We start from the raw sequence: 26593 nt of genomic DNA on the forward strand, positions 1-26593 counted from the left end.
AACTTTGTCACAGTTGGTATTTTATTGTTGTTTAACAGTGTGATTAAAACTGAATTAAATCACAACATTTTTTAAACCCCACGATTAGTTACAATTATTTTTTTTAATTGTTTGAAAGCCCAAGAAGGAAGTCATGAGCAATATTTGCCCTGAGGATATGACACCTGCTGGGGACAATCCTGAACCCAGAGATCTCACAAGGTCTTTGTTGGGAATCCGAGCAGTTTCCTTCAGGCACAATTTAACGACCCCTCACCTGTGCAGATGCCTCTCAGGATCTCTCTTTCCTCTGAGCCCGGGAGATCTGTGGACAAAGGCTCTTCCTCTCTGTCATAAATATAAAGGGAAGGGTAAACCCCTTTAAAATCCCTCCTGGCCAGAGGAAAAATCCTTTCACTTGTAAAGGGTTAAGAAGCTAAAGGTAACCTCGCTGGCACCTAACCAAAATGACCAATGAGGAGACAAAATACTTTCAAAAGCTGGGAGGAGGGAGAAAAACAAAGGGTCTGTGTCTGTCTGTGTGATGCTTTTGCCGGGGACAGAACAGGAATGGAGTCTTAGAACTTAGTAAGTAATCTAGCTAGATATGCATTAGATTATGATTTCTTTAAATGGCTGAGAAAATAAGCTGTGCTGAATAGAATGGATATTCCTGTCTGTATGTCTTTTTGTAACTTAAGGTTTTGCCTAGAGGGATTCTCTATGTTTTGAATCTAATTACCCTGTAAGGTATTTACCATCCTGATTTTACAGGTGATGGTGTAAGAAACATTTTGATTAAATGACAGGTTTCAGAGTAGCAGCCGTGTTAGTCTGTATTTGCAAAAAGAAAAGGAGGACTTGTGGCACCTTAGAGACTAACAAATTTATTTGAGCATAAGCTTTTGTGAGCTACAGCTCACTTCATCGGACGCATTCTGTGAGATGTAGCTCACGAAAGCTTATGCTCAAATAAATTTGTTAGTCTCTAAGGTGCCACAAGTACTCCTTTTCTTATTTTGATTAAAAATTTCTACCAGCTAGTCACCATGTGCTTTAGTCAAGGAGACACTGGTGCCAGCCAGGGGGTGCTGGACCCCTAGCTGTGTCCCAGGCCCTATCCCCCACTCCACCCGTTTCCCCAAGTTCCCACACCCACCTCCACCCCACCTCTTCCTGCCCCCTCCCCCGAGTGAGCTGTGTCGTCACTCCTCCCCCCACCCAAGCCTCCTGCGTATTGCAAAACAGCTGAGCGTGGTGGGCAAGAGCACAGGGAGGGAGGAGGCGGCAGCACTGCGGGAGGGAGGGGTGAGGCTGCGCATTATGTCCTCACTCCTTCCCCTCCCCGCCAAGAGCCTCCTCAATGCCACGAAACAGCTGATTGTGGCAGGCAGGAGGCGCTAGGAGAGGAAGGGGACAGTACGCCACATCCTCACTCCTCTGCCCTTCCCCCCCCAGCCTCCTGAATGCTGCAAAACAGCTGATCACAGTGGGCAGGAGGCATTGGGGGAGGGAGGAGGTGCTGATTGGGGGGGGCCGCCGGCAGGCAGGAGGCATTGTGGGAGATAGGACGAGCTGATGGGGGGGCCGCCGGCAGGTGGGAGGCATTGGGGGAGGGGCGGGGGGCTGATCGGGCTGCTGGAGGGTGCTGAGCACCCACCATTTTCCCCCCCAGAGTCAGCTCCTGGCAGGAGCCACATATTATCTTCTGAAGAGCCGCATGTGGCTCCGGAGCCACAGGTTGGCCACCCCTGACCTATGTGTTTTGTAGAAGTTAGTTATAAAAGACTAGATAATATAGTGTATTTTGGAGCTGTCCTCTTAAGCTATCTTGGGAGATGTTTTTCCTGATATCCTTTCTCCCCGGTGGGTGAGCAACTGGCCATTGTGAATCTGCTGATAATTACTCAATACTGTTCCAGATGTTAGGTAAATATCTGGGATGTTCTAAACCTATTGCTTATGTCTGTGTTTCCTTAAATCTAATAAACTGCAGTGTTAGACAAGAGCATGCTTCCTTGCATTTAATTCTGGATCAGACAGAATTGCTGTGTTCCTATTGATTTATTACTGACACCACGTAGGGTGAAATAGTTAAGTTGCCCCTGCTGTGGGTTCTGAAAAGCCCGGATAACAACAGGACCAAGTAAACTTAGACCATCCCTCACAGGTGTTTGTCTAACCTGCTTTTTAAAACTTCCAATTATGGGGAATCCACAACTTCACTTGGAAGCCTATTCCACAGCATAACTATCCTTATAGATTGAAACTTTTTCCTAATATCTAACCTAAATCCCCATTGCTGCATAGGAAGCTCATTAAGGACCTGGCTGAAGAGACAGGAGAAGGAGTAATGGGCTTGAATTGCAGCGAGAGAGACTTAGGCTAGACATTAGTAAAACCTTCACAACTGTAAGAATCGTTAAGCAGTGGAACAAATTACCTAGGCTGGTTGTGGAATCTCTGTCACTGGAGGTTTTTAAGAACAGGTTGGAAAAACTCTTGTAGGGGATGGCCTAGATAATACTTAGTCCTTCCTCAGCTCAAAGGAGTGAACTAGATGACCTTCAAGGTCTCTTCCAGTCCTGCATTACTATTAGGGCTGTTGATTAATCACAGTTAACTCACGCAATTAACTCAAAAAAAGGGTGACTAAAAAAATCGCAATTAATCGCCGTTTTAAATGCACTGTTAAACAATAGAATGCCAACTGAAATTTGTTAAATATTTTTGAATGTTTTTCTACATTTTCAAATATATTGATTTCAATTACAACACAGAATACAAAGTGTACAGTGCTCACTTTATATTTTTCACTACAAATATTTGCACTGTAAAAATGATAAACAAAAGAGATATTTTTCAATTCACCTCATAAGTACTGTAGTGCAATCTCTATCGTGAAAGTGCAACTTACAAATATATATTTTATTACATTGTTTTGTTTTTGAGTGCAGTTATGTAAAACTTTAGAGTCTACAAGTCCACTCAGTCCTACTTCTGGTTCAGCCAATCTCTAAGACAAACAAGTTTGTTTATATGGCTTCCTGTGGTGGAGTTCTTCATATTCCCCCCACCCTGTCTCCAAGGATGTTAAATTTAATTACATTATCATCTCTATTACTAAGTGGTTCAGCTGTATTCACCTTTTGGATCACATCTTGTGTGCCACTTAGGACTAAATCAAGACTTGCCTCTCCCTTTGTGGTTCCCAGGACTAGCTGCTCAATCATTAATGGTATCTAAAAGCTTTATCTCTGGATCCCGTCCTGAGGTGACATGTACCCAGTAAACATGGGATAGTTGATATCCCCAATTATTACTGAGTTTTCTATTTTTATAGCCTCTCTAATCTCCCTAAGCATCTCATAATTACCATCACCATCCTGGGCATATTCCTACTGCCATACTCTCATTATTCAAGCATGGAATTTCTATCTGATTTTATGGCACAGTTTCATTCATTTAAACTTGGTTTTACTATATTTGACTGTTTTCTTTTACATATAGTGACACTGCCCCATCAGCACAATCTACTCTGTCATTCCTATCTAGTTTGAATCTTGGTATTACCATGTCCCACTGATTATCATCATTCCACAAAGTTTCTGTAATACTTATTATATCAATATCAACGATGAGTCAAAGAGACTGAAATTCACATGTGCAGCAAGATGAAGGTCTTTTAACAGCTAGAGTGTTTCCAGCAATCTAATGTCACAGTAATTAGCGTGTTCTCTTGGTCTGGCCATGGCCACTGAACCTGAGCTACATCAGACATTTGAGTCTGAGCCCTATCACTGACAACTTTCTGACAATGTGTTGTGGATTTTGCTTACATTCTGAAGGAGTTTCTGTTAGGATAAAGATATTCAGGCCTGTCTGCAAAGGCCTGTACTTTAAGAATTTAGGTGTATTCTTATCACTTGGCTAGTTCTAGAGGTATAAAAGAGAGAATCAAAATCACTATCTGCTGGTGTAAGGGCCTTCTCTTACTGTGACAGTCTGAGGCCCTGTTCTTAGGCTAAGGCCTTTGGCTAAGCAGCAGAGGCAGCCATAAGTTAGGAAGCGAACAGTCACATTGAAATAAGGTGCTATTGAGCTGTTAGGCACTATCAGGACAGAATTGTATTCCTATCACCTCCAGAGAAAGGGAAGTGCCTAGAAGATGTAAAAGGAAACTTAGTTTGATAGCATCCTGTCTGGCAAGAACTCACTTATCAATAGCTGGGATGTGAAATCCTCACTTCGGTATTGTTTTGTCATTATAGTTCCCACTTTGCTATTGTTTGTCTGTATAATCTCTCTGGTTCTGTGATTGTTCCTGTCTGCTGTATAATTAATTTTGCTGGGTGTAAACTAATTAAGGTGGTGGGATATAATTGGTTACATAATCGTTACAATATGTTAGGATTGGTTAGTTAAATTTCAGGAAAATGATTGGTTAAGGTATAGCTAAGCAGAACTCAAGTTTTACTATATAATCTGTAGTCAATGAGGAAGTGGAGGTGTGTGTGGGGGGGAGATGGGAACAGGGAATGGGGGTAAGAAAATTGGAATCATGTTTGGCTAAGGGTAGGAATGGGAACAGGGACACAGGTGTAAGGCTCTGTGGGTCAGAGCTGGGAAGGAGGATACTAAGGAAGGAAACTGGAATCATGCTTGCTGGAAGTTCACCCCAATAAACATCGAATTGTTTGCACCTTTGGACTTCGGGTATTGTTGCTCTCTGTTCATGCAAGAAGGACCAGGGAAGTAAGTGGGTGAAGGAATAAGCCCCCTAACAGTTTCTCTTAGAAGTTTTGTCCAATCAATATTTGTGTGTTAAGAACAATGTTTTGAGGTGGTCTCAAATCTACATGGAGATATGGGACTAATTATGCATTTTGCAGCATTGCTCTGTCAGTTAATGGTGTGAAAAATCACAAAAGCTCTAATGTAGACAGTTATAGAAACAAAAAAAGTCCAATTAAACGAAATCTAGGAAATTAAATGTCCATAAGTAAAGATTTTAGTAAAGCTTTTGATACTGTCTCACATGACCTTCTCATAAACAAACTAGGGAAATGCAACCTAGATGGAGTTACTATAAGGTGGATGCATAACTTGTTGGAAAACCATTCCCAGAGAGTAGTTATAAGTGGTTCACAGTCATGCTGGAAGGGCATAACAAGTGGGGTCCCACGGGGATCAGTTCTGGATCCGGGTCTGTTCAATATCTTCATCAATGATTTAGATAATGGCATAGAGAGTTCACTTATAAAGTTTGCAGACGATACCAAGCTGGGAGGGATTGCAAGTGCTTTGCAGGATAGGATTATAATTCAAACTGGACAAACTGGAGAAATGGTTTGAAGTAAATAGGATGAAATTCAATAAAGACAAATGCAAAGTACTCCACTTAGGAAGGAACAATCAGTTGCACACATACAAAATGGGAAATGACTGCCTAGGAAGGAGTACTGTAGAAAGGGATCTGGGGGGCCATAGTGAACCACAAGCTAAATATGAGTCAACAGTGTTGCAAAAAAAGCAAACATCATTCGGGATGTATTAGCAGGAGTATTGTAAGCAAGACACGAGAATTAATTCTTCCACTCTTCTCTACATTGATATGGCCTCAACTAGAGTATTGTGTCCAGTTCTGGGCACCACATTTCAGGAAAGATGTGGACAAATTAGAGGAAGTCCAGAGAAGAGCAACAAAAATGATTAAAGGTCTAGAAAACATGACCTGTGAGGGAAGATTGAAAAATTGGGTTTGTTTAGTCTGGAGAAGAGAAGAGTGAGAGGGGACGTGATAACTGTTTTCAAGTACATAAAAGGTTGTTACAAGGAGGAGGGAGAAAAAATGTTCCTTTTAACCTCTGAGAATAGGACAAGAAACAATGGGCTTAAATTGCAGCAAGGGTGGCTTAGGTTGGACATTAGGAAAAACTTCCTAACTCAGAGTGGTTAAGCACTGGAATAAATTGACTAGGGAGGTTGTGGAATCGCCATCATTGGGGATTTTTAAGAGCACGTTGGACAAACACCTGTCAGGGATGGTCTAGATAATACTTAGTCCTGCCTTGGGTGCAGGACACTGGACTAGATGACTTCTCAAGATCCCTTCCAGTCCTATGATTCTATAAACTACATTAAAGCAGTGTTAAGGTTGCCTAGTTCTGCCTCTTGTCCTTCCAGCATATGAAGAGTGGTGAAAGTTAAAACATCTGACAACCAGCAAATAAACTATACACCACACCTGCAAAAGGAAGCTTAACTCTGCCCCTACTCCCTAACCATGGAGCCAGCAAATGTCACTGGGAATAGGTCAGTAAGGGTGATGCAAAGGTTTACCAACTAACCAGGGAAGTGATAAATTTTCCATCTCTTGAAGTCTTCAACGCAACATTGGATGCCTTTCTGGAAGATATTTTCATCAAAACACAACCTAAACCTCCCCCACTGCAACTTGAGACCATTACTCCTTGTTCTGTCATCTGCTACCACTGAGAACAGTCTAGAGCCATCCTCTTTGGAACCCCCTTTCAGGTAGTTGAAAGCAGCGATCAAATCCCCCCACATTCTTCTCTTCCGTAGACTAAACAATCCCAGTTCCCTCAGCCTCTCCTCATAAGTCATGTGTTCCAGTCCCCTAATCACTTGTTGCCCTCCGCTGGACTCTTTCCAATTTTTCCACATCCTTCTTGTAGTGTGGGGCCCAAAACTGGACAAAGTACTCCAGATGAGACCTCACCAGTGTCGAATAGAGGTGTTGGAGACCCCAGGGCATGGCCACTAGTTAAGTTGAGGGGATGGAAGGCCATAAGAGTCGAGGAGGTCTCCCTGCTGAAGGCCTAAGGGCTTCTTCTCAACCCCCCTTAATAGAATTCAGGCCTGGCTGGTTTGAGTAAGTGCTTTTGCTCTTAAAAGAATGTTGCAGCCGCAGATAATGCCTTATAGTGCAAGGTTTGCTGACGCCAAGTTAAAGATAAAAGGAGACAGCTACAAGGCCAGACAGAATGTGCTGGTTGTTTAAGTTGCTAGGAATGCTTGTTAGAGATTGTAGGAAATAAACATTGTTGTAACTCATATAAGGAAGGCAGAGTATTTGTGCAAAGTTTTAATTGGCTGATGTGTAGTGCAGTAGCATTAAGGAATATAAAAGTGTGCTCTGGTGTGCAGGATTTGAGATTCTATTCTCCCTGTACCTTGTTTGCAGCTGCAAATAAACTTTTCTGCTTCTCCACCCCGTTGTGATTGAGTGAAGCACACCGGGTAACGAACCCCTGCTGTTGTTTTGCCTCTCGGCACTGGGTGCCGGCAACAGAGGGGAACGATCACGTCCCTCGATCTGCTGGCAATGCCTCTACTTATACATCCCAAAATGCCATTGGCCTTCTTGGCAACAAGGGTACACTGTTCACTCATATCCAGCTTCTCGTTCACTGTCACCCCTAGGTCCTTTTCTGCAGAACTGCTACCGAGCCATTCGGTCCCTAATCTGTAGCGGTGCATTGGATTCTTCCGTCCTAAGTGCAGGACTCTGCACTTGTCCTTGTTGAACCTCATCAGATTTCTTTTGGCCCAATCCTCCAATTTGTCTAGGTCCCTCTGTATCCTATCCCTACCCTCCAGCGTATTTACCTCTCCTCCCAGTTTAGTGTCATCTGCAAACTTGCTGAGGGTGCAAGCCACACCATCCTCAAGATCATTTATGAAGATACTAAACAAATCCGGCCCCAGGACTGACCCTTGGGGCACTCCACTTGATACCAGCTGCCAACTAGACATGGAGCCATTGTTCACTACCCGTTGAGCCCGACAATCTAGCCAACTTTCTATCCACCCTATAATCCATTCATCCACTCCATACTTCTTTCACTTGCCGGCAAGAATACTGTGGGAGACCGTGTCAAAAGCTTTGCTAAAGTCAAGGCACAAGTAGTCCACTGCTTTCCCTTCATCCACAGAGCCAGTTATCTCATCATAGAAGGCAATTAGATTAGTCAGGCATGACTTGCCCTTGGTGAATCCATGCTGACTGTTCCTGATCACTTTCCTCTCCTCTAAGTGCTTCAGAATTGATTCCTTGAGGACCTGCTCCATGATTTTTCCAGGGACTTAGGTGAGGCTGACTGGCCTGTAGTTCCCAGGATCCTCCTCCTTCCCTTTTTTAAAGATGGGCACTACATTAGCCTGAAGAGAGGTGCATGTGAGTCTTGAAGGAACAGGTATTCCTCACATCAGTGCTAAGTGTTGTAGGTTGTGTCAATGAAGGTGCACAGGGTATGTTCTTTCCACAAGGGTTGTCAGTAGTCTGATGGCATATGTGCTAATGGTCTCCAATGCTCAGTGACGGTAAGTAAAGGAATCTGGAGTGCAAGGGTAAAGTGGTGGTGACATTAGGAAAGTCTGAGATAGATAGTGAGCAGTAGACTCAGTGTTTGAGTACAGGCCAGGGGTAGGTAGCTTTTGTTCCCTGCACTGGACCTAAGCAAGTTTTGCCTTTGCAAAGAGAAGGTGTTGGACTTACTGTAATCCTGCTCCTGTCCTCTGTTTGCTCTGCCCTGCTACACAACACTTCGGAAAGTGTTCATATGCGTCTCATTGGCCTGTTGGAGTGTTGCTGAAAAAGGGCACAACTGAGGTTGCATTGAGGGGTGTTGTGAACCTCAACTCTTCTTTCCCCTTCAATAACCAAGGGGACAGGAATCCTTACCCAGCGAGGTCAAATTCTCATAGTTCTCCTGCATTACATCTCTGTAGAAGGCTCTCTGAGCAGGGTCCAGCAGAGCCCACTCTTCTACAGTGAAATACACAGCCACCTCCTCGAAGGCTATTGGCCCCTGAAAGAGCAACAGCCCCTCACTCGGTACCTGCTGCCTACTGTAATAAACTCAGGACAGACAGCTGCAAGGGGGAGTAGAAAACAGTCCCAGAAGTTTAAAAGGCCCACGTCCCTATCAACTGAGGAGAGGTAACCACAGGTCAATCAGGTTCAGGTGAGAAGGGGTTATCAGAGAACCAGTTAGGATCAGCTGAGAGGGAATTACCTGAGGTAACCTGAGGTTGATTAGTAGGGGTTGTGATGGTCCCTCATACGTATACTAGACCAGTTAAAATGAATGGCATAGAGACCACTGTGTTAGTGGACTCGGGAAAGCTGGTCAGGCAAGACCAACTATCTCAGGCCAAGTACACAGGAATATCCTGTATACATAGAGATGTCACTTACTACCCGACCATCCCAGTAAAAATAGAAGTCCTGGGAAACCCCACTAAGGTGACAGTGGGAGTAGTCCTGAAACTCCCCTATCCAGTCCTCATAGGATAAGACTTCCCAGGGTTTGGCAGCCTACTCCCCAGAGAGGAGTCAGAAGAAGATAATAACCCCGAGAGCAATGGGGTGACCCTGATAGTTAGCACCCCCCCCCGCCCCAGTCTTCCATGAATTTGCCCAGGATTTGTTCTCTCCCCCTGGGAAGCCCAGGAAGACTCGGCGAGAAAGGAGGGCAGATAAGAGGAAGGGAATAAGAATCTTGGCCCAGAACCAGAAGTCTATACTTGTAGGGGAAAGAGTTGGCCCAACATACAAGGGGACTATGCAGGCAGTCGACGAACTGGCAGCTGGACCTAGTTCCCCGGGGACTCCCTCCAAGAGGGAGACAGAAATAGATCCCCCTGAGTTTGGGCAAATTGGACCTTCACTGGAGAATTTTGGGCAGGATCAGGGCAATGATCCGATATATAACAATATTTGCCAAGAAGTAGTTGAGGTGAATGGGGTCCTTGTGGAAGGGAGAGCCAAGGGCCCAGGGCCATATTATATGATAAAGAAGGACCTGCTATACAGAGTAGTCTGGGTCCAAGAGCAAGTCATGGAACAGCTCTTAGGACTGCAGAAGCACCAGAGGGGTGTGATGGATCTAGCCCACAGCCATCTGTTCGGGGGGGCATCTAGGGGTAGATAAAACCCTCCATCAACTTCTGCAGAGGTTTTTCTGGCTTGGAATTTATGCGGCGGTCCGACGATATTGGGCCTCCTGTCCTGAATGCCAATTACCTGGCTCCCGACCACACTTAAGGGCCCCTTTGGTACCTCTGCTGATTACTGAAGTCCCATTCGAGCAAAGAGGGCTGGGAAGAACAGCCGAACCCAGGGAGAAACATCATCGAGCATGTGTTGCAGATGAAAGACAGGATAGCCCAAGTCGCCCCCATGGTGCGGGAACACATGGAGAGGGCACAAGCGGCCCAACAGACATACTACAGTCGCCAAGAGATGATCCAGAAGTTCCAGGTAAGAGATTGGGTAATGGTGCTCGTACCCACAGCAGACAGCAAGCTCCTGGCCAGGTGGCAGGGGCCATACGAGAAAATAGAAGCCACTGGAGAGGTCGACTATAAGGTCCGACAGCTGGTCGCCAGAAGCTGGAACAGATCTATCATATAAACCTGTTGAAACCTAGGCAAGACAGAGAAGCTTATGTGGTCACTCTAGGCTCGCCACCCCCCAAAAGCAACTGGCCTGGCCAAGTGGGAATATCCCCAGAATTGACCCCTGACCAACAAACTGAAGTGATCAACATCATCAGATGCAACCAGGACATATTATTGGAAAAGCCAGGCAGGACTACTGAGGTTCACCATCACATCCTCACAGAGCCTGGAGTGAAGGTGAATGTCAAGCCATACCGGAGCCGAAAAGAGAAGAGATCAAGACAGAAGCCAGGAAAACGCTGAAGTTAGGAGTCACTGAAGAGTCTCATAGCCAATGGTCAAGTCCAGTTGTCCTAGTACCTAAGCCTGATGGCAGTATGAGGTTTTGCAACAACTTCTGGAAACCGAATGAAGTGTCCCAATTTGATGCATACCCTATACCCCGGATAGATGAGCTAATTGACCGATTGGGAAAAGCATGATTTTTGTCCACCCTTGACCTGACCAAGAGTTATTGGAAAATCCCCCTGGCCAAGGCCGACAAAGAGAAGACGGCCTTTTCAACACCAGAGGGACTGTATCAGTACAGTCCCCCCTTTTGGTTTACATGGGGCTCCCGCAACTTTCCAACAACTCATGGACAAACTGTTGCATCCACATGGCAAGTATGCAGCCGCCAATCTCGGCGACATCATAATACATAGCCCAGACTGGGAGACGCACTTGGAGAAGGTGGAAGCAGTCTTGGACACCATGAAGAAGGCCGGGCTGACTGCAAATCCCTCCAAATGCGTGGTTGGGCTAGCAGAAGCCAAATACCTCAGGTACATAGTGGGGAGGGGTGTGGTGAAGCCCCAACTCAACAAGTTAGAGGCAATACAGAATTGGCCCCGACCAGTCTGGAAGAAACAGGTCAGAGCATTCCTGGGACTAGTTGGATACTATAGGTGGTTCATCCCCCACTTTGCCACCAGGGCATACCCATTAACAGACTTAACAAAAGCCTGTGGCCCAGACATAATAAGATGGACCAGCGCAGCTGAGGAGGCTTTTGCAGATCTGCAGACCACCCTTTGCACCTAGTGCTTGTAGTTCCAGACTGGGAGAAAGATTTTATCTTGCAAACCAATGCCTCTGAGGTTGGGTTGGGAGCGGTTCCTTCACAAATGGTCGGAGAAGAAGAATACCCAGTCCTGTTCCTCAGTAGGAAACTCCTGCCCAGGGAATGTAAACATGCTGTAGTAGAGAAGGAATGCCTTGCGGTAGAGTGGGCCGTAGAAAGCCTTCGCTACTACCTACTTGGACGGAGGTTTACCCTCGTCACTGACCGTTCCCCTCTGAAGTGGATGCACCAAAACAAAGAAAGAAATGCAAGAGTAACAAGGTGGTTCCTGTGGCTACAACCCTTCCACTTCAGAGTATAACACAGATCCGGAATCAAGCATGGCAACTCGGATGGCCTGTCGAGAGTACACTGTTTGCCGACCCAAGTAGCCCAACCCCATAGTGTGGGGAGCAATATGTGATAAACTCAGGCCAGACAGCTGCCAGGGGTGGGGTAGAAAACTGTCCCAGAAGGTTAAAAGGCCCTCCTCCCATCAACAGAGGAGAGGTAACTACAGGTCAATCAGGTTCAGATGAGAAGGGATTATCTGAGAACCAATTAGGATCAGCTGAGAGGGAGTTACCTGAGGTTGATTAGGATCAGTTGATTCCAACTAAGGGCTGCCTGAGACCTTTTTAAACCCTCCCCTGTTGGGAGAGGGAGAAAAGGAGTCAAGCTACTAGTAGGATAGGTGCATCAAGACAGTGAGCCTCTCCAGGAGGGGAGGCTGCATTCCTTCCCAGAAGGGAAGAAAAACAAGCCCAAGCGACTGGCTGAGAGAAGGAACAGACTGCCCTTGTGCATCCTAGAAGGACTGTTTTACCCAGGACCGTCTCGCCAAGGCTAAAAACAGCTGAGGCTGGTGAGACTGAGAAGGTACCTTGCCACACTACTGACAGCCACACTACTGACAACCCCACTCCTCACACGGGAGGAGGGTCAATCACTTTGAAGCTCTGGGATGCAGGCAGGCAGCATAGTTTCATAGATTCATAGATATTTAGGCCAGAAGGGACCATTATGATCATCTAGTCTGACCTCCTGCACAATGCAGGCCACAGAATTTCACCCACCACTCCTAAAAAAGACCTCACACCTATATCTGTGCTATTGAAGTCCTCAAATTGTAGTTTGAAGACCTCAAGGAGCAGAGAATCCTCCAGCAAGTGACCCGTGCCCCATGCTACAGAGGAAGGCGAAAAACCTCCAGGGCCTTCCAATCTGCCCTGGAGGAAAATTCCTTCCCGACCCCAAATATGGCGATCAGCTAAACCCTGAGCATATGGGCAAGATTCATCAGCCAGATACTACAGAAAATTCTTTCCCGGGTAACTTGGATCTTACCCCATCTAAAAACCCATCACAGGCCATTGGGCCTATTTACCATGAACATTTAATTACCAAAACCATGTAATCCCATCATACCATCTCCTCCATAAACTTATCGAGTTTAATCTTAAAGCAAGATAGATCTTTTGCCCCCACTACTTCCCTCGGAAGGCTATTCCAAAACTTCACTCCTCTGATGGTTAGAAACCTTCGTCTAATTTCTAATCTAAATTTCCTAGTGGCCAGTTTATATCCATTTGTTCTTGTGTCCACATTGGTACTGAGTTTAAATAATTCCTCTCCCTCTCTGGTATTTATCCCTCTGATATATTTATAGAGAGCAATCATATCTCCCCTCAACCTTCTTTTAGTTAGGCTAAACAAGCCAAGCTCCCTGAGTCTCCTTTCATAAGACAAGTTTTCCATTCCTCGGATCATCCCAGTAGCCCTTCTCTGTACCTGTTCCAGTTTGAATTCATCCTTCTTAAACATGGGAGACCAGAACTGCACACAGTATTCCAGGTGAGGTCTCACCAGTGCCTTATATAACGGTACTAAAACCTCCTTATCCCTACTGGAAATACCTCTCCTGATGCATCCCAAGATGACATTAGCTTTTTTCACAGCCATATCACATTGGCAGCTCATAGTCATCCTATGATCAACCAATACTCCAAGGTCCTTTTCCTCCTCCGTTACTTCTAGTTGATGCGTCCCTAGCTTATAACTAAAATTCTTGTCATTAATCCCTAAATGCATGACCTTACACTTCTCACTATTAAATTTCATCCTATTCCTATTACTCCAGTTTACAAGGTCATCCAGATCCTCCTGTAGGGTATCCCTGTCCTTCTCTAAATTAGCAATACCTCCCAGCTTTGTATCATCTGCAAACTTTATTAGCACACTCCCACTTTTTGTGCCCAGGTCAGTAATAAAAAGATTAAATAAGATTGGTCCCAAAACTGATCCTTGAGGAACTCCACTGGTAACCTCCCTCCAACTTGACAGTTCACCTTTCAGTAGGACCCGTTGTAGTCTCCCCTTTAACCAATTCCCTATCCACCTTTCAATTTTCCTATTGATGCTCATCTTATCCAATTTAACTAATAATTCCACTCATACCCCATCACAATACAGCAGCCAGAAAGCATCAAGGGGAGAGGAGACAAAGAGCACCCTCAATCCTCCCAGCAGAGAGAAGGGGAAGGAGTCTTCACGTTTATCACTCACCTACTAGCCGGAGACTGATACAGGAGATGAAGCCCCCAGCAGGGTCCAGGGACAACTCCCTGGTGCAAATCGCAACACCCTCCTAATTGCCAGCAGCCAGGTCTAGATCCCAGCAATAGACAGCTGGGGTTTATGGATGGAAATTCCCTGATTTGTGGAACAGGAAACAATCCTGCTGGGCAAACTTATCAGACTTCAGTACAGTATAAACTTTATACAGGGTAAAACGGATTTATTTGGGGTTTGGACCCCATTGGGATTTGGGCATCTGAGTGTTAAAGATGGGAACACTTCTGTAAGCTTGTCAAGGTTCCTTCCCCACTCTGAACTCTAGGGTACAGATGTGGGGACCTGCATGAAAACCTCCTAAGCTTACTTTTACCAGCTTAGGTTAAAACTTCCCCAAGGTACAAATTAATTTTACCCTTTGCCCTTGGAATTTCCACTGCCACCATCAAACTTTAACTGGGTTTACTGGGAAATGTCTTTCCCCCCAAAATCCTCCCAACCCTTGCACCCCACTTCCTGGGGAAGGTTTGGTAAAAATCCTCACCAATTTGCATAGGTGACCACAGACCCAAACCCTTGGATCTTAGAACAATGAAAAAGCATTCAGTTTTCTTACAAGAAGACTTTTAATAGAAGTAAAGGAATCACCTCTGTAAAATCAGGATGGTAGATACCTTGCAGGGTAATTAGATTCAAAACATAGAGAATCCCTCGAGGCAAAACCTTACATTACAAAAAACACACACAGACAGGAACAGTCATTCTATTTAGCACAATTCTTTTCTCAGCCATTTAAACAAATCATAATCTAACACATACCTAGCTCGATTACTTACCAAAAGTTCTAAGACTCCATTCCTGTTCTGTCCCTGGCAAAAGCAGCATACAGACAGCCCCAGACCCTTTGTTTCTCCCCCTCCTCCCAGCTTTTGAAAGTCTCTTGTCTTCTCATTGGTCATTTTGGTCAGGTGCCAGCAAGGTTACCTTTAGCTTCTTCACCCTTTACAGGTGTAACCCTTCTGCCAGGCCAAGTTGATAGCAGCAAGGGCCGGGTTCAGTACACAGGGGTTCCCTCTCATCAAAACAAATGCAAAAATGGCTCAAGCCCCCACCCAGCAACCTGGGAAAATCTTACACACCCCCTGGGCACCTCAAAGAGGCAATACTTCCCCTCTCACAGAGTCTGGGTGTAGCAGAGAATCTTTAATAACATGAGGTAAACGACATCAGCATTAAATTGGGGAAACACCAGAACTAGTGTTGATTAACCAAACCATGAGCAAACACCCACACCAGCAAATTGGGCCATATCCTTTCCCTCAGGTTCTTGAGTCCCAGAACCCAACCGTCTGGAGTCCAGCAATCCACAAATCACCCAAAGTTCAGCCCCAGAGTTCAAAAGTTCATCTCCCAGAGTGTTACTCCCCAGTCTGACTAAACAATGTGCCTGTGTGGGGGGGGAGGGGAAGGTAAGGGGGCACATTACTTGACCTGAAGCTGACTGCCCCACAGGACCCACTCTGCACAGGTCAGCATCTCACAAACACTCCGCTCCACCATCTCACGAGCAGCTCTGCTCAGCTCGCCTCACTGTCTCACAAACGCTCCACCAGCCTATCCACAAACAGCACCACTGCACCCTATATCTTCTAGCTCCCCACTACTTGACACAGTGATTTCAGCTCATAGTAGTGGGAGCCTTAGGGTATGTCTACACTACGGAATAAGGTCGAATTTATAGAAGTCGGTTTTTTAGAAATCGGTTTTATAAATTCGAGTGTGTGTGTCCCCACAGTAAATGCTCTAAGTGCATTAAGTGCATTAACTCGGCGGAGCGCTTCCACAGTACCGAGGCAAGCGTCGACTTCCGGAGCGTTGCACTGTGGGTAGCTATCCCACAGTTCCCGCAGTCTCCGCTGCCCATTGGAATTCTGGGTTGAGATCCCAATGCCTGATGGGGCTAAAACATTGTCGCGGGTGGTTCTGGGTACATATCGTCAGCCTCCCGTTCCCTCCCTCCCCCCGTGAAAGCAAGGGCAGACAATCATTTCGCGCCTTTTTTCCTGAGTTACCTGTGCAGACGCCATACCATGGCAAGCATGGAGCCCGCTCAGGTAACCGTCACCCTATGTCTCCTGGGTGCTGGCAGACGCGGTACGGCATTGCTACACAGTAGCAGCAACCCCTTGCCTTGTGGCAGCAGACGGTACAGTACGACTGGTAGCCGTCATCGTCATGTCTGAGGTGCTCCTGGTCGCCTCTGTGAGGTCGATCAGGAGCGCCTGGGCAGACATGGGCACAGGGACTAAATTTGGAGTGACTTGACCAGGTCATTCTCTTTAGTCCTGCAGTCAGTCCTATTGAACCGTCTTATGGTGAGCGGGCAGGCGATACGGACTGCTAGCAGTCGTGCTGTACCATCTTCTGCCGAGCAGTCATGAGATGTGGATGGCATGCAGTCCGTCTGCTGCCAGCCAAAGATGTAAAAGATAGATGGAGTGGGTCAAAACAAGAAATAGACCAGATTTGTTTTGTACTCATTTGCTTCCCCCCCCTCCCCTGTCTAGGGGACTCATTCTTCTAGATCACACTGCAGTCAAGATGCAGCGAGGTAAATCTAGCCATGTATCAATCAGAGGCCAGGCTAACCTTCTTGCTCCAATAAGGACAATAACTTAGGTGCACCATTTCTTATTGGAACCCTCTGTGAAGTCCTGCCTGAAATACTCCTTGATGTAAAGCCACCCCCTTTGTTGATTGTAGCTCCCTGAAGCCAACCCTGTAAGCGCCCCTCCCAGCGTCAGAGCAATGGCAAACAATCGGGCATCTGAGAGTGCTGTCCAGAGCAGTCACAATGGAGCGCTCTGATGGGGCTAAAACATTGTCGCGGGTGGTTCTGGGTACGTGTCGTCAGGCCCCCGTTCCCTCCCTCCCTCCGTGAAAGCAAGGGCAGACAATCATTTCGCGCCTTTTTTCCTGAGTTACCTGTGCAGACGCCATACCACAGCAAGCATGGAGCCCGCTCAGGTAACCGTCACCCTATGTCTCCTGGGTGCTGGCAGACGCGGTACGGCTTTGCTGCACAGTAGCAGCAACCCCTTGCCTTCTGGCAGCAGACGGTGCAATACGATTGGTAGTCGTCCTCATCGTGTCCGAGGTGCTCCTGGCCGCGTCGGCTGGGAGCGCCTGGGCAGACATGGGCGCAGGGACTAAATTTGGAGTGACTTGACCAGGTCATTCTCTTTAGTCCTGCAGTCAGTCCTATTGAACCGTCTTATGGTGAGCAGGCAGGCGATACGGACTGCTAGCAGTCGTACTGTACCATCTTCTGCCAGGCAGGCAAGAGATGAGGATTGCTAGCAGTCGTATTGCACCATCTTCTGCCAGGCAGGCAAGAGATGGGGATGGCTAGCAGGCGTACTGTACCATCTTCTGCCAAGCAGCCATGAGATGTGGATGGCATGCAGTCCTTCTGCACCGTCTGCTGCCAGCCAAAGATGTAAAAGATAGATGGAGTGGGTCAAAACAAGAAATAGACCAGATTTGTTTTGTACTCATTTGCCTCCTCCCCTGTCTAGGGGACTCATTCCTCTAGGTCACACTGCAGTCACTCACAGAGAAGGTGCAGCGAGGTAAATCTAGCCATGTATCAATCAGAGGCCAGGCTAACCTCCTTGTTCCAATAACAACGATAACTTAGGTGCACCATTTCTTATTGGAACCCTCCGTGCAGTCCTGCCTGAAATACTCCTTGATGTACAGGCACCCCCTTTGTTGATTTTAGCTCCCTGAAGCCAACCCTGTAAGCCGTGTCGTCAGTCGCCCCTCCCTCCGTCAGAGCAACGGCAGACAATCGTTCCGCGCCTTTTTTCTGTGCGGACGCCATACCAAGGCAAGCATGGAGCCCGCTCAGCTCACTTTGGCAATTAGGAGCACATTAACCACCACACGCATTATTCAGCAGTATATGCAGCACCAGAACATGGCAACGCGATACCGGGCGAGGAGGCGACGTCAGCGCGGTCCCGTGAGTGATCAGGACATGGACACAGATTTCTCTGAAAGCATGGGCCCTGACAATGCATGCATCATGGTGCTAATGGGGCAGGTTCATGCTGTGGAACGCCGATTCTGGGCTCGGGAAACAAGCACAGACTGGTGGGACCGCATAGTGTTGCAGGTCTGGGACGATTCCCAGTGGCTACGAAACTTTCGCATGCGTAAGGGCACTTTCATGGAACTTTGTGACTTGCTTTCCCCTGTCCTGAAGCGCATGAATACCAAGATGAGAGCAGCCCTCACAGTTGAGAAGCGAGTGGCGATAGCCCTGTGGAAGCTTGCAACGCCAGACAGCTACCGGTCAGTTGGGAATCAATTTGGAGTGGGCAAATCTACTGTGGGGGCTGCTGTGATGCAAGTAGCCCACGCAATCAAAGATCTGCTGATATCAAGGGTAGTGACCCTGGGAAATGTGCAGGTCATAGTGGATGGCTTTGCTGCAATGGGATTCCCTAACTGTGGTGGGGCTATAGATGGAACCCATATCCCTATCTTGGCACCGGAGCACCAAGCCGCCGAGTACATAAACCGCAAGGGGTACTTTTCAATAGTGCTGCAAGCTCTGGTGGATCACAAGGGACGTTTCACCAACATCAACGTGGGATGGCCGGGAAAGGTGCATGATGCTCGCATCTTCAGGAACTCTGGTCTGTTTCAAAAGCTGCAGGAAGGGACTTTATTCCCAGACCAGAAAATAACTGTTGGGGATGTTGAAATGCCTATATGTATCCTTGGGGACCCAGCCTACCCCTTAATGCCATGGCTCATGAAGCCGTACACAGGCAGCCTGGACAGTGGTCAGGAGCTGTTCAACTACAGGCTGAGCAAGTGCAGAATGGTGGTAGAATGTGCATTTGGACGTTTAAAGGCGCGCTGGCGCAGTTTATTGACTCGCTTAGACCTCAGCGAAACCAATATTCCCACTGTTATTACTGCTTGCTGTGTGCTCCACAATATCTGTGAGAGTAAGGGGGAGACGTTTATGGCGGGGTGGGAGGTTGAGGCAAATCGCCTGGCTGCTGGTTACGCGCAGCCAGACACCAGGGCGGTTAGAAGAGCACAGGAGGGCGCGGTACGCATCAGAGAAGCTTTGAAAAACAGTTTCATGACTGGCCAGGCTACGGTGTAAAAGTTCTGTTTGTTTCTCCTTGATGAACCCCCCCGCCCCTTGGTTCACTCTACTTCCCTGTAAGCTAACCACCCTCCCCTCCTCCCTTTAATCATTGCTTGCAGAGCCAATAAAGTCATTGCTGCTTCACAGTCATGCATTCGTTATTCATTCATCACACAAATAGGGGGATGACTACCAAGGTATCCCAGGAGGGGTGGTGGAGGAGGGAAGGAAAATGCCACACAGCACTTTAAGCACAGCACTTTAAAAGTTTACAACTTTAAAATTTATTGAATGACAGCCTTCTTTTTTTTGGGCAATCCTCTGTGGGGGAGTGGCTGGTTGGCCGGAGGCCTCCCCACCGTGTTCTTGGGCGTCTGGGTGTGGAGGCTATGGAACTTGGGGAGGAGGGCGGTTGGTTACAGAGGGGCTGCAGTGGCAGTCTGTGCTCCAGCTGCCTTTGCTGCAGCTCAACCATACACTGGAGCATACTGGTTTGGTCCTGCAGCAGCCTCAGCATTGAATCCTGCCTCCTCTCATCACGCTGCCGCCACCTTTGAGCTTCAGCCCTGTCTTCAGCCCGCCACTTACTCTCTTCAGCCCGCCACTTACTCTCTTCAGCCCTCCACCTCTCCTCCCGGTCATTTTGTGCTTTCCTGCACTCTGACATTATTTGCCTCCACGCATTCGTCTGTGCTCTGTCAGTGTGGGAGGACAGCATGAGCTCGGAGAACATTTCATCGCGAGTGCGTTTTTTTTTCTTTCTAAGCTTCACTAGCCTCTGGGAAGGAGAAGATCCTGTGATCATTGAAACACATGCAGCTGGTGGAGAAAAAAAAAGGGACAGCGGTATTTAAAAAGACACATTTTATAAAACAGTGGCTACACTCTTTCAGGGTAAACCTTGAAAGTTAACATTACATACATAGCACATGTGCTTTCGTTACAAGGTCGCATTTTGCCTCCTCCCACCGCGTGAACGGATTTTGGTTGAATGCCAGCAAACATACACTGCAATGCTTTGTTCTACAGTGATTCCCCAGTACGTGTTGCTGGCCTGGAGTGGTAAAGTGTCCTACCATGAAGGACGAAATAAGGCTGCCCTCCCCAGAAACCTTTTGCAAAGGCAGAACCGCAAATGCCAGGGCAAAGTAATCCTTTCACATGCTTGCTTTTAAACCATGTATAGCATTTTAAAAGGTACACTCACCAGAGGTCCCTTCTCCGCCTGCTGAGTCCAGGAGGCAGCCTTGGGTGGGTTCGGGGGGTACTGGCTCCAGGTCTAGGGTGAGAAACAGTTCCTGGCTGTCGGGAAAACCGGTTTCTCCGCTTGCTTGCTGTGAGCTATCTACAACCTCCTCCTCATCATCTTCTTCGTCCCCAAAACCTACTTCTGTATTGCCTCCATCTCCATTGAAGGAGTCAAACAACACGGCTGGGGTAGTGGTGGCTGAACCCCCTAAAATGGCATGCAGCTCATCATAGAAGCGGCATGTTTGGGGCTCTGACCCAGAGCGGCCGTTCGCCTCTCTGGTTTTCTGGTAGGCTTGCCTCAGCTCCTTCAGTTTCACGCGGCACTGCTTCGGGTCCCTGTTATGGCCTCTGTCCTTCATGCCCTGGGAGATTTTCAGAAAGGTTTTGGCATTTCGAAAACTGGAACGGAGTTCTGATAGCACAGATTCCTCTCCCCAAACAGCGATCAGATCCCGTACCTCCCGTTCAGTCCATGCTGGAGCTCTTTTGCGATTCTGGGACTCCATCATGGTCACCTCTGCTGATGAGCTCTGCATGGTCACCTGCAGCTTGCCACGCTGGCCAAACAGGAAATGAGATTCAAAAGTTCGCGGTTCTTTTCCTGTCTACCTGGCCAGTGCATCTGAGTTGAGAGCGCTGTCCAGAGCGGTCAGAATGGAGCACTCTGGGATAGCTCCCGGAGGCCAATACCATCGAATTGTGTCCACAGTACCCCAAATTCGAGCCGGCAACGTCGATTTAAGCGCTAATCCACTTGTCAGGGGTGGAGTAAGGAAATCGATTTTAAGAGCCCTTTAAGTCGAAATAAAGGGCTTCATTGTGTGGACGGGTGCAGGTTTAAATCGATTTAACGCTGCTAAATTCGATCTAAAGTCCTAGTGTAGACCAGGGCTTAGTGCTGGTGCACCATAAGGCCAAAGTGAATTCAGCACAGTACCTATAGCAAAACTCCTAATAGCCCCAAAATTAGCTCCGACATTCCACAGTGGAGAGAGACAGAAGTGCAATTGATGCTTCATGCCCTCACAAAGGGACCCACACCACCAGGTACTAATACCTGTCTCAAGCCCCTCATTTCACAGAGTTTTGGAACCCATGTCCCTTGCCTATCGAGTGCTACTAAGTTGATGGTGAGTCCCTTCATCACAATAAAAGGCCAAGTACAGTTCCAGGCACAGTTCCCATAATCAGGGTAATAACAATTTATTCTTCCTGCCCCAATAACAGAGACACTGGGGATCCCACAACAGCCAAAATGACTTGGGCAGTTATGGCCTCATTCTAGGCGAGGTGGGTGTGTCTATGCAAATGAGATCAGCCCCTGAAGTTCTTTTCCACAACTTGCCACACCTCACCACCAGATGTCAGGGTGGAGCTCATCCTGACTCTGCTTACACAGGTGAGAGGATTTTTCCTCTGGCCAGGAGGGATTTTAAAGGGGTTTTACCCTTCCCTTTATTTTTATGACAAAGCTGCTTTCAGTTAAGCCTACAGCTGTTAGGGGACATGGTTCAGACCTGGGTCTGGGTTTGCAACAGGCTAGTGGGTCTGGCTCAAACCAGGCAGGGTGCTGGAGTCCCTAAGCTGTCAGGGCAGGAAAGCAGGAGCAGAAGTAGTCTTGGCACATCAGGTGGCAGCTCCCAGGGGGTTTCTGTGATCCAACCCATCACAAGCAGAACAAAAGGAGTGACCCTGGGGGAATTCCCCTGACATTGGCCCCAGGGCAGCACACTCTCACAGCAGGGGGCACAGGCAGAGTCAGGAATTGGCTTTTCCTCTCCCTGTATTTCACCTTGTTCACTGGAAAGTGAATCTGCCCAGGGATGCTGCACTAAGTCTGTGTGGGCACGTTAAAGATCTGGGAATCTCTCTCCCCAATTATTTCTCCCACTACCCCTATCAATCTCTCTCTCCTTTTTCTCCTTGTGTTTCCCATCTCCGGTCCCTTCCCCTCTGGCGGACAGCCAGCCATTCCTGGGTGTTTGCTCTCCTATGGCTGGATCAGCTCCTGCAATTGCTAAGGGGAGGAGAGTGTGGGGTGAGGAGGGGCTGTTTGTACACAGTCACTTTCATACCCATCCCCAGCAGGTTCCCTGAGGTCTCTATCAATCACCTGGAGTCTCTGCTTCAGATGTTGGTGTGGGCAGAGCCTAGGGCTGGCCCATGGAGCTAATTACAGCTGGAGAAAGTCCTCACCTTGCCTGGGCATAGAGGAAGCTTCACTCCAAGTCACTTCCAAGCCCAGACCCCACGAGGGGAGCAGCAGCTGCTGCTCAGTTTGGGCTCCCAGATCACAATGCAGGCAGCAGAATCTTACCCAGGAAGCTCAACCCAAATATCCTGAGAAGAGAGAAACACAGTCAGACAGAGACTGAGGGCTTCCCCCCACTTTAGCAACAGCTAAAAACCCCTCCCCACAGGGACATATCCTGATTTTATTTGCCCCCATGTTAATCTGGAGTCACTCCATGTTTTTCCTTGAAGTGTCTCAGTGAGACCAGAAACATGGCTCAGGAGGGATGAGGCCAGAGTCCTTTCCTCCTCCCTCATTCCCTCCTCTTCTTCTGAGAACAGCAACAGTTTTCCCTCCAAAACCTGAAATTCCTCCAGTTTTGAAAATGGGGAGAGAAGCAAAGTCTGTCGTGATTTCATATCAGTATTTGATAAATGGATAGGGAGTTATCAGCTGCGCCTCCCAGCCATTCACATGGGGTGGTGGGAGCCCTGGGCGAGGCTTCTTTAACAGGAAAATGGATGGCATGGAGGGGCCAAATTTTTTAAGAAATTTCCATGCTCAGTGACTGGCAGATAATGGCCAATAGGTACCTACTCCCGAGACGACTCCCTCTCAGCGCTGGGCGAAGCAACCCCTCATGGAGACCATTTGTCATGGGGGGTTGGGATATGGGACACGGAGCCGGGGGGGGGGGGCAGGTCACGGGGCGGAGGCCAGTCGGACCCCGGAGGAGGCCGGACGGTGGGGGGTCGGATGGGGGGGGGCAGGTCACGGGGCGGAGGCCAGTCGGACCCCGGAGGAGGCCGGACGGTGGGGGGTCGGATGGGGGGGCAGGTCACGGGGCGGAGGCCAGTCGGACCCCGGAGGAGGCCGGATGGGGGGGGGGCAGGTCACGGGGCGGAGGCCAGTCGGACCCCGGAGGAGGCCGGACGGTGGGGGGTCGGATGGGGGGGCAGGTCACGGGGCGGAGGCCAGTCGGACCCCGGAGGAGGCCGGACGGTGGGGGGTCGGATGGGGGGGCAGGTCACGGGGCGGAGGCCAGTCGGACCCCAGAGGAGGTCGGATGGGGGGGGGGGCAGGTCACCGGGCGGAGGCCAGTCGGACCCCGGAGGAGGCCGGACGGTGGGGGGTCGGATGGGGGGGGCAGGACACGGGGCGGGGGGAGGTCGGAGCCGGGGGGGGGGCAGGTCATGCGGCGGAGGCCAGTCGGACCCCGGAGGAGGTCGGATGGGGGGGGGGGCAGGTCACGGGGCGGAGGCCAGTCGGACCCCGGAGGAGGTCGGATGGGGGGGGGGGCAGGTCACGGGGCGGAGGCCAGTCGGACCCCGGAGGAGGCCGGACGGGGGGGGGTCGGATGGGGGGGGCAGGACACGGGGCGGAGGCCAGTCGGACCCCGGAGGAGGCCGGACGGGGGGGGGTCAGGACACGGGGCGGGGGGCGGTCGGAGCCGGGGGGGGGCAGGTCACGGGGCGGAGGCCAGTCGGACCCCGGAGGAGGCCGGATGGTGGGGGGTCAGGACACGGGGCGGGGGGCGGTCGGAGCCGGGGGGGGGGGCAGGTCACGGGGCGGAGGCCAGTCGGACCCCGGAGGAGGCCGGACAGTGGGGGGTCAGGACACGGGGCGGGGGGCGGTCGGAGCCGGGGGGGGGGGCAGGTCACGGGGCGGAGGCCAGTCGGACCCCGGAGGAGGCCGGACCGGGGGGGGCAGGTCACGGGGCGGAGGCCAGTCGGACCCCGGAGGAGGCCGGACGGGGGGGGGTCGGATGGGGGGGGGCAGGTCACGGGGCGGAGGCCAGTCGGACCCCGGAGGAGGCCGGACGGGGGGGGGTCGGATGGGGGGGGGCAGGTCACGGGGCGGAGGCCAGTCGGACCCCGGAGGAGGCCGGACGGGGGGGGGGGGTCGGACGGGGGGGGCAGGACACGGGGCGGTCGGAGCCGGGGAGTGGCGGGACGGTGGGCGGTCGGAGCCGGGGGGGCGCGGGACACGGAGCGGGGGGACGGTCGGACAAGTGGGGGGCAGGACACGGGGCGGGGGGCGGTCGGAGCCGGGGGGGGGGCAGGTCACGGGGCGGAGGCCAGTCGGACCCCGGAGGAGGCCGGACGGGGGGGGGGGTCAGGACACGGGGCGGGGGGCGGTCGGAGCCGGGGGGGGGGGCAGGTCACGGGGCGGAGGCCAGTCGGACCCCGGAGGAGGCCGGACGGGGGGGGGTCGGATGGGGGGGGCAGGACACGGGGCGGGGGGCGGTCGGAGCCGGGGGGGGGGCAGGTCACGGGGCGGAGGCCAGTCGGACCCCGGAGGAGGCCGGACGGGGGGGGGGGTCAGGACACGGGGCGGGGGGCGGTCGGAGCCGGGGGGGGGCAGGTCACGGGGCGGAGGCCAGTCGGACCCCGGAGGAGGCCGGACGGGGGGGGGGTCGGACGGGGGGGGCAGGACACGGGGCGGTCGGAGCCGGGGAGTGGCGGGACGGTGGGCGGTCGGAGCCGGGGGGACGCGGGACACGGAGCGGGGGGACGGTCGGACAAGTGGGGGGCAGGACACGGAACGGGGGGGGGCGGTCGGAGCCGGGGGGACACGGAGACCCCGGGGCCGAGGCGCCCCGCAGCACAGCGCCCGGCCGAGGGGCGGGGCCCCCGGGACACGAGAGTGCACCGGGGGAAGGGGCCGCTTGGCGGGGGCGGTCTGAGAGGCGCGGGCTGGGGGTTCTCTGCGGGGCGAGGGGATGCCAGGTTGGGGGAACCAGGCTGATCTCAGGCCTCCCCCTTACCTGGGCTCCAGAGGGCGGAAGCCCCCCCGGGGCAGGCTGGGAGATGTAGTTGCTGACTCGCCCGGGAGCGGAAGTGACGTTGGCAGGGGGTGGGGTCTGACCTCTGCTGCGTGCGCGCCGCGGTGCTGCTGCTGCTGCTCCCCCTGAGGCTGCGGGCCGGGCTGAGACCCCCGCGCGCGCCCGGCCTGGGCCCTTCGTCAGCGGGAGCCGCCCTGGGCTCTGCCCCCGCGGAGCTGCGACCTGCAGGTACCGGAGCGGGGCCCGGCATCTCGCAGCGCCGCGATGTGCTCCCTGCGGCCCGCCCGCCCGCCCGCCCGCGGGGCTCAGAGCCGCTGTAAGAGCGGGAGCCCAGCGCCCCCCGCCCGGCTCTGCCTGGGGCCCCCGGGCGCCGGGGGAGGGGACCAGCCCCCCGGGTCCCTGAGTGTGGCTGGGCGGGGGCTGCCGGGCCGGGCCGGGCCGGGCCGGGCCGGGGGGAGTGAGCCCGGGCTGGGGGGAGGAGGAGGAGGAGGAGGAGGAGGGAGACCTGGGGAAAGGGGCGGATGGAAAAATGTCTGTACAGTTAGGAAATTGCAGGAAGAGGAGAAGAGCAGGTGACCCCCGAGAAGCTGGGGGCTGAGATCCCCTCGGATTTACCGCTGCCCTCTCCCAGGGTGATACCATCCTTTCCGGTCCTTCCCCTTTCTCTCTGGTTAGCAACGGTCAAACTCCATGGTGATCTCCCCCCCCCCCCGCCGCTTTTCTCTCAATTGCCTGAGAAGGTCTTCTCTGGTCTCCTCCACCGACTGTACCCCATTTGCTCTCCACTTCTCCTGTGTCTAGTTCAAATCTCAGGTTTGGGGGTGTTCCCCCCATTTTTCCCTGCAGTGTTTTGTCCTTGTTTAGGTGGGAAATGTTTCCCTGAGTGATTTCTGAAATGGGCAGAGGCTGGGAGAGTCCTGATGGGCTGGGCTGGGCTGGGGGGGCACTCTCTGTTGGCAACAGGGCATGGAAAGGCACAGGAAGGGAAGAGAGGAGCAAGCATTCCCCATGGAGACTGCCGGGCCCCAGGTTTCCCAGTCCCAGCTACTTTCCCCCACCCAACCCAGC

At 50.9% G+C, this 26593-nt stretch overlaps 1 protein-coding gene and 1 long non-coding RNA gene across 7 annotated transcripts in view; one reads left to right on the forward strand and one right to left on the reverse strand.

Annotated features, from left to right (window-relative positions):
• On the reverse strand, window positions 1–25598 carry LOC142069808 (uncharacterized). Its single transcript, XR_012665784.1, has 3 exons — window positions 25508–25598; window positions 22704–22847; window positions 1–327 (listed from the first exon to the last, which is right to left on the reverse strand). It is a non-coding gene; the product is annotated as an uncharacterized LOC142069808 (long non-coding RNA).
• The window catches only part of LOC125629404 (uncharacterized), a 50397-nt gene continuing 49365 nt past the window's right edge, over window positions 25562–26593 (forward strand). Inside the window, exon 1 of one of the 6 annotated variants that reach the window (XM_075122263.1) lies at window positions 25562–25753. The gene's annotated coding sequence lies outside the window, so the exon portion shown is untranslated. The remainder of the gene's footprint in view (window positions 25754–26593) is intronic. The other 5 variants (XM_075122261.1, XM_075122260.1, XR_012665782.1 and 2 more) reach the window with 5 other exon arrangements.

The sequence above is a fragment of the Caretta caretta genome, chromosome 22 (assembly GCF_965140235.1).
Source record: "Caretta caretta isolate rCarCar2 chromosome 22, rCarCar1.hap1, whole genome shotgun sequence".
NCBI classification, from domain to species: Eukaryota; Metazoa; Chordata; order Testudines; family Cheloniidae; genus Caretta; species Caretta caretta.